Genomic DNA, 12,353 nt, shown 5'->3' with positions numbered 1-12,353 from the left:
CCTTCTCTTCACCTTCTTGGATAACTATAATTCTTATTTTGCATTTACTTATTGAGTTGGCTATTACTCGGAGATTTTCTTCCTTTCTTTTTAGTCTTAGTTGTCTCTCTTCCACTGTCTGCAAGCATTCAGCCTGTCTGCCTTCGATTATGCTGATTTGCTCCTCTGTGGTGGCCACACGAGCATACAGGGAATCTCTATTTTGTCTTATCTGATCCATTGTATTCTTCATCTCTAGTATTTCTGATTGACTCTTCTTTATAGTTTCAATCTTTTGTGAAGTAACTCCAGAACTCGTTGAGTTGTTTCTCTATATTTTCTTTTACCTCATTGAGTTTTTCGACGATGACTATTCTGAATTCATTGTCGTTTAGTTTACTTATTTCCAAGTCCTCGGGACATAATTCTGGGTGCTGGTTTTCCCTCTGATCTGGAGATTTAATGAATTGATGGATGCTGGAAGGACCCGTCTTCCCCCTTGTGATATTATCTGGTTGCAGTCACAGCCTGTTCCCACTTGATGGGGATCAATAGCCACATATTCTGGGCCCTCTGCCTTTACCCGAGATGGTGCAGCCTCACTGGTGGCGGTGAGAGGGGGCACTTTCTCTTGTGCACAGACCTGGTTTTCCTGATCAGCTCTCGCTATCTGGTCTCCTGGGGTCTTGGCTTGATGAGGTCACCCCACGTGAAAGCTTTCACCTCGTTAGAGGGCTGCCCTCTAGGCTGCAAGGGCGCTAGGGAACCATGGGCCATCCTGTGGATGCCCGACCCCTCCCCTGCTTCTTCCCTCTTGGAGCCTCCCCTGGCAGCGATCCAGGTCTTTATGGGAGGGAGCAAAGATCTCTCTTGCCCTGTTCCAGCTCCTCGAGGGGGCTCCAGCCTGTCCGCCCTCTGTCGTCTGGCTACTGTGGGTCTCCCAGGATTCCTGTGGTATTGGGATACTTTTTGTTGGAATGTGGTTGCTCCTTTTTGTTGTATGTTGGTTTGGAGAGAGTCCTAGGCAAGCTCACTCCACCATGACGCTGATGTCACTCTCTCATAAAACTTGGATGAGTTTTATGGTGTGTGAATTATATTTCAATAAAGCTGTTAATAAGATTCTTTTGACCAAACTCCAGGTAAGAAACAGTATAACCAAGAGGAAGCTGGTGTGTCTCTATTAGACGTGGGGCTTGAGGAGGAAATGCACCACCAAAGAGAGAATGTCATCACGTGTTGGAAGGGGGTTCAGCTCACCTGGAAGGTAGAATGGTTCTGACGTGCACCCGTAACACAGCTTCACACCCATTTAGCACAAACTGACATGACTACAAGGAGAAAGCAATTTACAAACAAAAGTGGGGGATTTTTAACATCTCATAGGAATTGATATACCACGCAGACCAAAACCAGATGGATGTGGGAGGTTTGGATGATCGAGTTCACAAGCTTGACCTAATGGACACAGAACAGTGTATCTGAGAACAGTCCACGCTCTCTCAGCACATGGAACAGTAATGGAAACAGCCTCACTGGTCCCTTAGCCAAGTCTTATGTTTCAAAGAACTGGCATCGTAGGAAGTATGTTATCTCACCGTAGCACAATTTAGTTAAACAATTTAAGAGGTAATTGTCAAAATTTCATGCTTGGAAGTTTAAAAACACTTCTGAATTTCCTCTGAGTCAAAGAATAATTCATAGTGGGTGTTAGAGAGTATTTAGACTGAAAGATTATGGAACTACTATGAATTAACATTTGTGGGTGCAAAAAGCATTTTATAGCCTTAAAGTGTGTGTGTGTGTGTGTGTGTGAGTTCTTGGATATAGATCTTAGGAAGGGATTGCATTATGCAGCATAGTTTTCTACCATTTTGGTTGACCTGCAGCCTTGTCCCAGGATTCTATTGTCCCACCCCATCCACACCCAGCAATCACTCCCAAATCATTTTCCATCCTGAATTCAGGAGAGCTGGGAGAGGGTAACGCCATGTGAAACGGCACAGGAGCATCTCAAAAGGCCTGGATTTTCAACCAATCCTGTGTGTCGTTGGGTATGCCCCTGAAGCCTCAAGGCTGAGGAGCTCGCCCCTGCCGCTCAGAGTGCCCCTGTGTCCTCAGCGTCTTGCAGCTGGCAAGAAGAGGAGTGGGGAGAGGAGGTGATGCATTTTGGTGGCAGGTGGCTTCAGAAATGCCTCATTTCTAGAAGCAGCGTTGCACAGTAGGAGATACACCACAGGAAAGAAAAAGTGAGGGAGTATGGGGAATTCTTCACCTGGTGACAGGTGGAGAAACAATGTAACTCCGAGTTTAAACACTGAAAATGCCCCAGCTTCCCCTTCTCAGCCTTAGGCTTGGCCAGTCACACCCCTTGCTGGCTGATTGCTGGGAGTTGATGATGCAAAGAAGCAAAGACAGCACATCATTTAGTTTGGTGGCTGGTGGCAACACAAACACCTCTTGTGTAGAAGCAACAGTGGACCCTGGAATGGACAAGAGGGATGAAAAGGCAACATTACAGAATGAGTCTGGGAGGCTCGAACTAGAACTCTTGGGTGTTGCGTGCCGCACGTGCAGAAAATAAAGCAACGTTGTGGGAGAAACTTCCAAGGGCCTAATGTCAGAAGAATTTCCAGAACCAAATGGCAAGAGTCTCCGCCTCAGAAGGTCTCCTTCTTGGTGTCCAGCAAGTTGGATAAAAATAGCGCTAATGAGAACACATGCTTGGGAGCCGTGGTCCACTAAGAACTGGGGTTGTAACAGCCCTGATGGGTCAGGATAGTCTCTTGCCACTGGCCCCTTTGGGTGAGGCTGGGAAGAAGGCTCACAGCCAGCCTTTCCTTCGTTTGGGGTCCAGGACTCGAGCTGCAGCACATCTGGAAATGCAGGGAGGGGCTGTGACGACCAGGTAGCTCAAGCGAAGCCTCCTCACCAGGCCAGGGCAAGGGAGTGGAGGCAGAGACAGGAGTTGATTGTCTCCAGATCTCTGGGTTGGCTCATCTGGTTCACACAGTAGCCTTGCTGACAGTCACAGGGGTCTTGCATATGTGGCCAGTGAAGTGCTGCTGTGTTCTCTGCTGCCAGGGGCTTCTGGCATCTGCATCAGCCGTGGGAGCTCAGTTCTACATCTCCCACCAGCACGCCAGCCTCAGAACACAGCCAGCATGATGCTTGCCCAAGATGTCTGTGCTCTGCCGTCCCTGCTTTCCTCAGTGCCTGGACAAAGGCTGAGTCCCCTGGGCCCTCCCCAGGCAACCTGTTGGGCGGTTGAGCAGGTAACATCTGGAAAGTCTCCTCGAACAAGGCTACCTCTCTACTGAGATGTCTTACCTCTACGTCATTCCAAGGGATTTCTGGAAGATGCACTGACCTTCCTGTGGGCCACTGTGGGGTCCAGGTTTCAGTTGAGCAACACAGGAAATAACTGAATCTTCCCCAGTCTCCAGCCGGCTCACTTAAGCTTGATTCTAGATGGAACCTCATCTGAAATTATGTCCCTTGGTTTTGGCCAAGCACTTCCAGAATCAACTCCCGTATATTTCTTGCATCTTTTTTTTTTCAAGGTAAAACAGCAAATATATTTGTTCATTTACTGGGTTAAAGCTTTTTCTGACTTTGTAATTGGCCACTTGAGACCTGCTGGGGTCTGACTCTACTTATGGGTCTAGAGAGAAGCAGAGGTGGCGGTGGGGCTGAGGAGACGACTTCTCCTTGGAAGTAACTCCCTGAAGATGAGTCTTCAAGCAAGGCACAAATAGCCTTATTGATCAGGGGAGGAGGGGCTGATTTCTCGAAGCTCAGGGAGGTTGGGTGTTCAGGGTGCCAGGGTCCTCTAGGGTCACCTGAATATCTCCATTTCAGTTCTGGGGGCCCCACTTTTTGCTGATCGGTGCTTCAGCTTTCCTGTGAGAGCTCTGGTGAGTTGGTGAACCCACCTGCCGATATGACTGTTGAGGGGCTGGCCGAAACTTTGGTTTTCAGTTATATCTATCTCACAGCTGCAAATGATATGAGAGATTTTTCTACAGAGCAATAGAAAGTCCCTGATTTTCAGTCCAGGTCTTGAGCTAAAAATTTAGGACTTTGAACCTGTCCATTTGTGTCACCTACCCAGCACTGTTAAAGGAGCCACACCACCCTACAGTCCTTGAGTTTGTCAACCCTTTCCCCTTGTTTTATGGTGGTGTTCAGCTATCCTCTCAAAGTCCTGCCTCCAAAAGACATTTGTCTCAGGTGACCACATCTCCAGATAAGTTGTTTTGTAGCTGTGCACCAATATGTCCAGAGTCCCATCCCTTAACACTAACTAGATTCCTACTATCCTCAGCTGAAATCCACCTAGATAAATCCCAGATTTTCCTTATATCAGTCATGATAGGTCATCTTATATTGCATTGACAACAGTAACTTTTAATAGATAGAATCAATACTTTAAAACCAGACTGATCACTGGATGTGTCTCAGCAACGAGGAACAGAGGAGATCTCCTTCAACTGGATAAAGAACATTTACCAAAAGTCTACAGACAACATCATACTCAGTGGTGAGAAACTTGAAGTGTTCCTGCTATGATCAGGAACAAGGCAAGAATATCCCTTCTCATCATTGCTTTTCAAAATCATACTAGAAGTCCTAGCACATGCAATAAGACAAGACACACACACAATGGAATACTACTTAGCCAGAAAAAAGACAAAATTGTCCCATTTGCAACCACACGATAGGACCTCGAGGGTATTATGTTAAGTGAAACCAGACAGACAGAGAAAGACAAACATCATATGATTTCACTCATGTGGAAGATAAACACACGGACATAGAGAACAGTTGAGTGGTGACCGGGGGAAGGGGGCTGGGGGGTGGGCACAGGGGGTGAAGGAGGGTACTTGTATGGTGATGGACAATTAATATTGTACAGCTGAAATTTCATAATGTTGTAAGCTATTATAAACTCAGTTAAAAAAACATGATAAGAAAATGAAATGGAATAAGGTGTTAAGAAAGTTTAAAGAGAAAAGGACAGCTATGAAAGAAAGGCAAAAAAGATATACCTATACAAAATAGAGATCCTCAAAGAAGAAAACTGAAATGTAGGAATAGAAAAAATAATTAAAAATAGAATCCAACAAACCTTTGTGGGAATTAAATACACGAGTCCAGTCCCATGAAAACTTCGTCCTGAATGTCCCACACTGAGATCTGTCCTAGAAAGGTGTGCTGGGCTTCAGGATGAGGAAAACAACCCTTAGGCAGCCATGCAAATGTGAAATTATGTATAGAGGGAAATCAGACCTCCCTCCTGCTTTGTCACAGTAATGTTCAGCTTCAGAAGCTGGTAGGCTAGGGCTCCACCAAGTCTCCAAGGAAAGAAAGAGTGAATTTTACACTGAGCCAAACTCTCCTTCAAGTATTAAGGCAACAGGCAAACAGTTTGAACATAGAAAAACTCAAGAAAGCTGTTCCCATTAACTCTTCTTGAAAAACTGCTAGAGAACAAATCTCAGTGGCCACACCTTAAGCGTATAAAGGATGACAACAAGGTTAGTGGCAACAGGACCCTGTTTAAGTCTAGAAGCAAGTCAGAAACAAGGTGAAGACCATAGTTCCAGAACGTAAGTAGAAATTATGTAATTTTCACAAAAAATCGAGAAGAGAAAGTGAGAGATATTAAAGTAAGTGGGTTTCTTCATTTTTATAGACATGAATAAATTATATCATTTAAAGCTGAAAATTCAAGTAATGGAGGCGTAAGTATGTTCACAGTACCAACGTAAATATTTAGAAGCATAACAAAGTCAATTAAATGAGGTAAGGAGGGAAAGGAAGGGGGAATACAGAGGAGAAAATTAATTACTTTTAACAGGGAATGAATATGCATTGTTTAAGTAAATAGAGAATGAAAGGTATTTCAAGAAATTGTGCTTATAAAATTTTCCACTCTATTCAAATCCAGATCTTCCAAATTATTACATAAAACAAAGAAAACACACAATGAAAGGTCTTTCCAAGCTATAAGAGCGAAACAAATACAAATAACTTCGTTGAACTCAGAGTCAACATAGCCATAACTGAAAATTTGCTCAGTATTGTTAGTAAAGAAAAAGGTTCAAATTGGATCACAAAGCAAGCTAAACTAGTACTATAGATAAGAAACATACTTGAAAAGGATGTGATGCATATGGGCTCACAGTCAAAAGGTTCACAAAGAGACTGGATGAGTGCAAACCAAAAATACACCAAGGACATGATCTGAGTATGTGTCACCGCTGATTTCCAGGGGAAAGCATTACTTGAGGAAAAGAAGGGCATCTTCCGATGACAACAAGTGACATTCTCCGTGGAGATATAGTGGGTGTGATTCTATCTCCACCAAACGATGTAGGACCAGCATGAAAAATGCCAGAAACGGACAGAACAGGCTTCAGTTTATCTATATCTATTCATGTCAGATCAACTTGACACGAAATAATATGGAAAGCTAAGGTAACATAAGTATTATTTTCAGTCTGATACATGTGCCAAAAATGGAAATTATGGCGTTCAAATACTCATGGCACATTCACAATCAGAAATGCGTGAACGTTATTACACTATAAAATAAATCAATAAATTAAAACAAAAACACTACAAGTAACATTCCTACATTCTCCAATTACAGCATATAATAATGATAATAATATCAATGATAGTAAAATAATAAAAAGCTGCTACATCCTAATAATTTAAAAAATCTCAACTTTTGGGTTAGAAGAAAACAAAATGGTCATGATATCATGGGATGCAGCTAATGCAGAACTCAAAGAAAAACTAATTAATTACCTCTATTAAGAAACAAGAAGAATAAAAATAAGTAAACTAAACATCCATTCAAGATGTATGGAAAATAACAACAAAATAAACTAAAGAAGAGGATTTCGTAAATCCAAAAGGAGATATGAATTAGAAATAATTGAATCTATAAACTATTAGCAAAGAAAGAAGGAAAGAAGGACTAAGAAAAAAAAAAGAAATGTAAAATAAGAAATACTAACAGGGAAACAACCAAGGATATATAGAAGAGATTTTAAAAACCATAAGCAACTTCTTTGCTCAATTCTATGCAAATAGGTTTGATGATTTGAATGAAATAGATAACTTCCTAGAAAATATAATTTATCAAAGCTGATTCTAGAAAAGATAGAAGGTTAAAACAGACTGATTTTAATAAAACAAATGGAGAAAATTTCAGAGTTATCCCCACCTTGGGAAAAAACAATTTACCAGGCACAGATTTTTCACAGAATTTTACCCAACCTTTAAAGAATAGATAGTTTTAAGGTTTGTAAAATGTTCAGAAAATAGAAAAAGACATATTGCTTCTAAATTATTTTTAGTAATTGATCATAACATTGATAACAGGACCCAACAAAGATAGCACAAAAGAGAAAACTACAAATAACACTTAAGGATATAGATGCAAAAATCTAGAATAAAATTTTAACAAACAAAATCAAGCAGCCCATTAAAAGAAGAATATACAGGGACCAACTGGGATTTGTTGCAAGAAGGCAAGGAGGGTTTTATATTAGGAAATGTACAGCATAATTCATTATATTAATAGATCTAATGACAAAAATATGATCAGCCTCTACATGCTTGTTGCAAGAGACCATGGCAACATTGTTGCTAGGCTTCAAGCTTAGCAACAACAAGTTACAAAATGTGTGGCTGAGAAATATGTGATCTGTTGATTCTCATAAACTACTATACTAAATTGTTTGTACTTTGGAATCAAAGGCCAGAAGGGAGTATCTTATCAAGCATGAAGGCCAGGGGCTTAAGAGCGCTTGGCCCTTGCACTAATGGAATGGCATGTGCATAACTTGATGATTGTTCCTAGGATACTCCCTAAGGCAACAGCCTTGGGTGGGGCCGGGGTACATTGAAAGGAGGAAGACTAGAACTGCTGAGTTTTTCCTTGCATATCCCTGCTGGCATGAGTTCCTGCTATGCTTGTATTTCTTTGCCTGCAAAGAAATACGTGGAAATCGGAGGAACCTCACCTCAGTCCTTGAGGCTGATGGTCCCCTGTCCCGTTAAATAATATAGATTGTGTCTTGTCTATTATATAGACTGTGTTCTGTCTATTAATTCTGTCCGCCCCTTCAGCTGGCTGCCTAGCTGGTCTCGACAGCAATGCTGAAAAAATTTTTGATTAATTTTAACTTCCATTCTTAGTTTTAAAAAAACAGATAATAGGAATTATAACACGATAATAACAGAAGATAGGAGTAGCTGGGGTGGCAGAGGCTGCTAGGTAACCCTCAGTATTTATCCTTTCCTTCTTCCTTGGTGATAAACTCCCACCTTTTAGCTGGGTATGGGGTCACCCTAGATATATACAACATTTCTTCGCCTCTCCTGCAGTCAGGTTTGATCATGTGACCAAGTTTTGGTGAATGGGACATAAGCAGAAATGTTACTTCCAGGAAGTTTTCTTAAACTGAGGGAGGCACGCCCTTCTTTGGCTCTTCCTCCTAGCTGGAATGTGGTTGTGATGACTGGAGCTCAAGTAGTCTTCATTGCCTGTGTCCCCAGTGCTACAGGCTCTTAACATCAGCCCTGATATCAGTTCCCCCACACTGAACCCAGCGTATATGGGGTTAAACTAAAACCCACCACCCCCTTTCCTGCTTCTCTAGCTTCACTCATATGTAAACACCTGTTTCTTTAAACTTGGACTCTTTGAGCTTTACAACTAAATGGGAGTTACAAATTGTTAAAAGCCCAGGTGGCCTGGAGTTGGAGGCACACTAAAGTTTAGCTAATCATGTGTTCTTGAGTTTGCCAGGAAAGCCGCTGTCTCAAGAATATCAGGGAGCAGAGGCTTCCCAGACCTCAACGCCTCGACTCCCGGCACTCGAACCCGCCTCAAACAAGAAGACGAGACAATGGCGTCCCCCCCGTCCCCCCCCCCCGGCCCCTCCCCCCCCCTTGCTGCAAGCAGCCTCTCAAGGCCAAATGCAGGCTGGTGGGAAAACGCCAGCCTGCACAGCTACATGCACCCCCTCCCCTACCCAAAACCCCAAATAAAAATCCCTACCCATTCCTCATCGGGGAGCTAGCAATTTTTGAGGCATGAGCCCTTGCTTTGCTCCCTGTGCCTGGCACAGTAAACACCTTTCCTCTTCCACTCAAGACTCTGTTCTCGTTATTTGGATTGGCATCGGGTTCAGAGACCAAACTTTCGGTTACTCCAGCGCCTGGAGCTGAGCCTGCCGACAAATGGTGGTGGAGTGAATGAATGTTTGTGCACCAGGTCCTGTACCGGCTGTTGGGGACACGTGTCAAATGTCTCATCCCTGTCCTCATATTCTAGAGCGGGCATGGAGCTCCATTCAGGGCTGCAGTTGGGGCTGCTGTGGGCCAGTGCCAAGTGCCCTATGGGGGAACTGAGGCATGGCTCCCGACACAGGCTTGGGGCGTCGGGGCAGACCCCTGGAGGAGCAGTGCACGAGGGAGAGGCCTGGGAAAGAAGTTGGAGGTAGCCATCGTAGCAGGAGAGGGGTGCTGAGGCAGGTGGGGGAGGGAGAGAGACGAATGCACTCTGGGGGTCTCGTGGAGTTTGCTTTGGCAGGACCCAGAGCAGCAGGTGAAAGAAAGGGGGCCAGTGGGCCTTGCAGGGGAGGTGGTGCGAGGAGTTTGCACTCTATCTGAGGGCTGTGCATCTTCAAAGGGATTTCATGTCAAAGGTGACCTGGCAACACAGGCCCCGGGTGGAGGGGTTGGAGGAGGAAGTGGTGAGTCCTGTTTCATTTGAGACAGAGCTAGTCTTGGGTTACGAGAACTGGGCATAGGGCCGGGGCCAAAGTCCTCGGTCCATGTTGACAAATGTCTGGGTGGGGGAGGACAGCTCCAGAGCGACCTGGGAAGGAGGCCCTGCAGGCCGGGGGCAGAGGCAGAGAGAAGATGGGAGGGGTTTCTCAAAAAGGCAGAGGGGAAAACAGTTTTGAGGAACAAACCTGAGCTGTACCGTGGTTGTCATGGGACTGGATGGGCTCCTTGCCGGCAGGGTGTGGGCAATGTCACACCTGTTCTTCCTCAGTTCCTGTTGGATCTGGCCCTGCCATGCTGTGTGTCTGGCATTGAAACCTTGGCCCAATTAGAGGTTTACCTGTTGAGGGGCTCCTTTCCTTCCTTTCCTGGCCACATCACCACCATTGTTGCTTCAGCCACATGGTGCCACTTGGTGGTCCCTGGCCCTGACCTCAGGGTGGGGCTGCAGGGGCCCTCCCTTCTGTCCCCCAGGCCTCAGTCTCAGCGTCCAGCCCTGACAGGTACTCATGCAGGTATGCCCACCAGTGTCCAGCCATCTCAGGCTGGGCATGCAAGTGGGGACCCGCCCTCTGCCTCACCCCTAGGCCCATCGAAGTGTTGAAAGGGATTTCACAGCAAAGGTGAAAGGAGCACCTGACCTCAGGAACTGGGAGACCTGGTTGTCGGGATGACCGGGCAAAGGAAATATCTTTTATTTGTTCATCACGAGCCAGTGGTTGAAGATACAACACAGTTGAGTTTTTAAAATTTATTAAGCTGAAATTCACATAATATTAAATCAGTAATTTTAAAGTGTGCAATTCATTGTCATCGAGTGCATTCACACTGTTGTGCAGCCGTCACTGTGATCTTGCTCCAGGGCATTTTCATCACCCTCAAAAAAGGTCCAGTATGGATTAAACAGCCATTCTGCCTTCCCTCCTCCCCCAGCCCCCAGCAACCACCAATCTGCTCATCTCTACGGATTTCCCTGTTCTGGATATTTTGTATAAGTAGAATTATATGATATTGGCCTTTGTGTCTGATTGCTTTCACTGAGCATAATGTTTTTGATCCGTCCATGTTGCAGCGTGTGTCGCTACTTCGTTCCTCTTTACGGCTGAATAACATTCTGCCGTGTGGATGGACCACACTTGTTTATCTGTTCGTGCATTGATGGGCACGGGGGCTGCTTCCCCCTTTGGCTGTTGTGAATAGGGCTGGTCTGAACATGCAGCTACAGTGTTTGTTTGGGGACCTATTTTGAATTCCTTGGGGTACAGACCTAGAGGGGGAATTGCTGGCTCGTATGGTATTCTGTGTTTACATTTTTGAGGACCTGCCTAACTGTTTTCCACAGCAGCTGCACCGTTTTACATTCCCACCAACAAGTTATGGGCTTCCAGTTTCTCCACATCCTCACCAACGCTTGTTATTTTCCGTTTTTTTTGGGTATAGCCGTTCTAGTGAGTGTGAAGTGGTATCTCATCGTGACTTTGATTTGTAGATCCTTGAGGACTAATGGTGTTGAACATTTTTTCACGTGCTGGTTGACTATCTGTATCTCTTTTTTGGAAAAATGTCTATTCAAGTCCTTTGTCCATTTTTAAATTGGATGTCTTTTATTGAGTTGTAAGAATTCTTTATATCTTCAGGATACTAGGCCCTAATCAGATCTATGATCTGCAAATATTTTCTCCCCTTCTGTAGGTTGTCTTTTCACGCTCTTGATGGTTTTGACTTTCGATGCACAAAAGTTTAAAATTTAGGTGAAGTTCGGTTCATCTTTTTTTGTTTTCTTGCTTGTGCTTTGGGGGTCATATCTAAGACGCCATCACTAAATCCAAGGTCAAGAGACCCCTGTGTTTTTCTCTAAGAGTTTTATAGTTTAAGCTCTTGGGTTTAGGTGAGTGACCCATTTTGAGTTTCTTGTATATGGTGTGAGGTAGGGGCAACAGTTGACTTTTCAGCTTCTCCTGCTGCCATACGACCCTGACAGGGGCCTCTGTGGACCCAGCTCTGTCCCCTCCCCACTTGACACAGGTAGGGCACACCCTTGGCATGATGCATGGAAGGACCCCCTCTTCCATGCCCCAGGACTGGCACCGAGCAGTGGAGCCAGGCAGGTTGGGATCGGAGGGGTGGAGACTGGAGAGGAGAAGGGGGTCTCCAGATTGGGGGTGACCATGAGCCATTGGTCGGGGCCTCGGGCTCCTCCCTGCTGGGTCTGGTTCCCTCATCCGTCTCCCCCGCCAGGTGAGAGCCTGCAGAGGAAGCGTGCGCTGGAGGATAAGGGCAGAGAGGGGGCTGTCCTCTGCCTGTCCCTCCCTCTGGGGTGTGCCATGTGTCATCCCTGGACATGCTTGCACCACAGATGGGTCTCCCCTGAAGACATAGGTGGCACCCTCTCAGAAGCATCCTCTACTGAGGCCCTCATTTAATCTCATCTTTATCCCAGCGTGTCAGAAATCTCTGGGACCAGGAACTTTCCTCTAGAGAAAAGATAAGCCCTGGAAAGAGTTGGTGGCCTCTGGGCTGTTGTGTCCCTGGGCCAATGTGCCAGGTGGTGTGAGAGCAGC

This window comes from Equus caballus, chromosome 25 (assembly GCF_041296265.1).
Source record: "Equus caballus isolate H_3958 breed thoroughbred chromosome 25, TB-T2T, whole genome shotgun sequence".
Taxonomy (NCBI): Eukaryota; Metazoa; Chordata; class Mammalia; order Perissodactyla; family Equidae; genus Equus; species Equus caballus.
Note: the sequence above shows the minus strand (reverse complement) of the source record.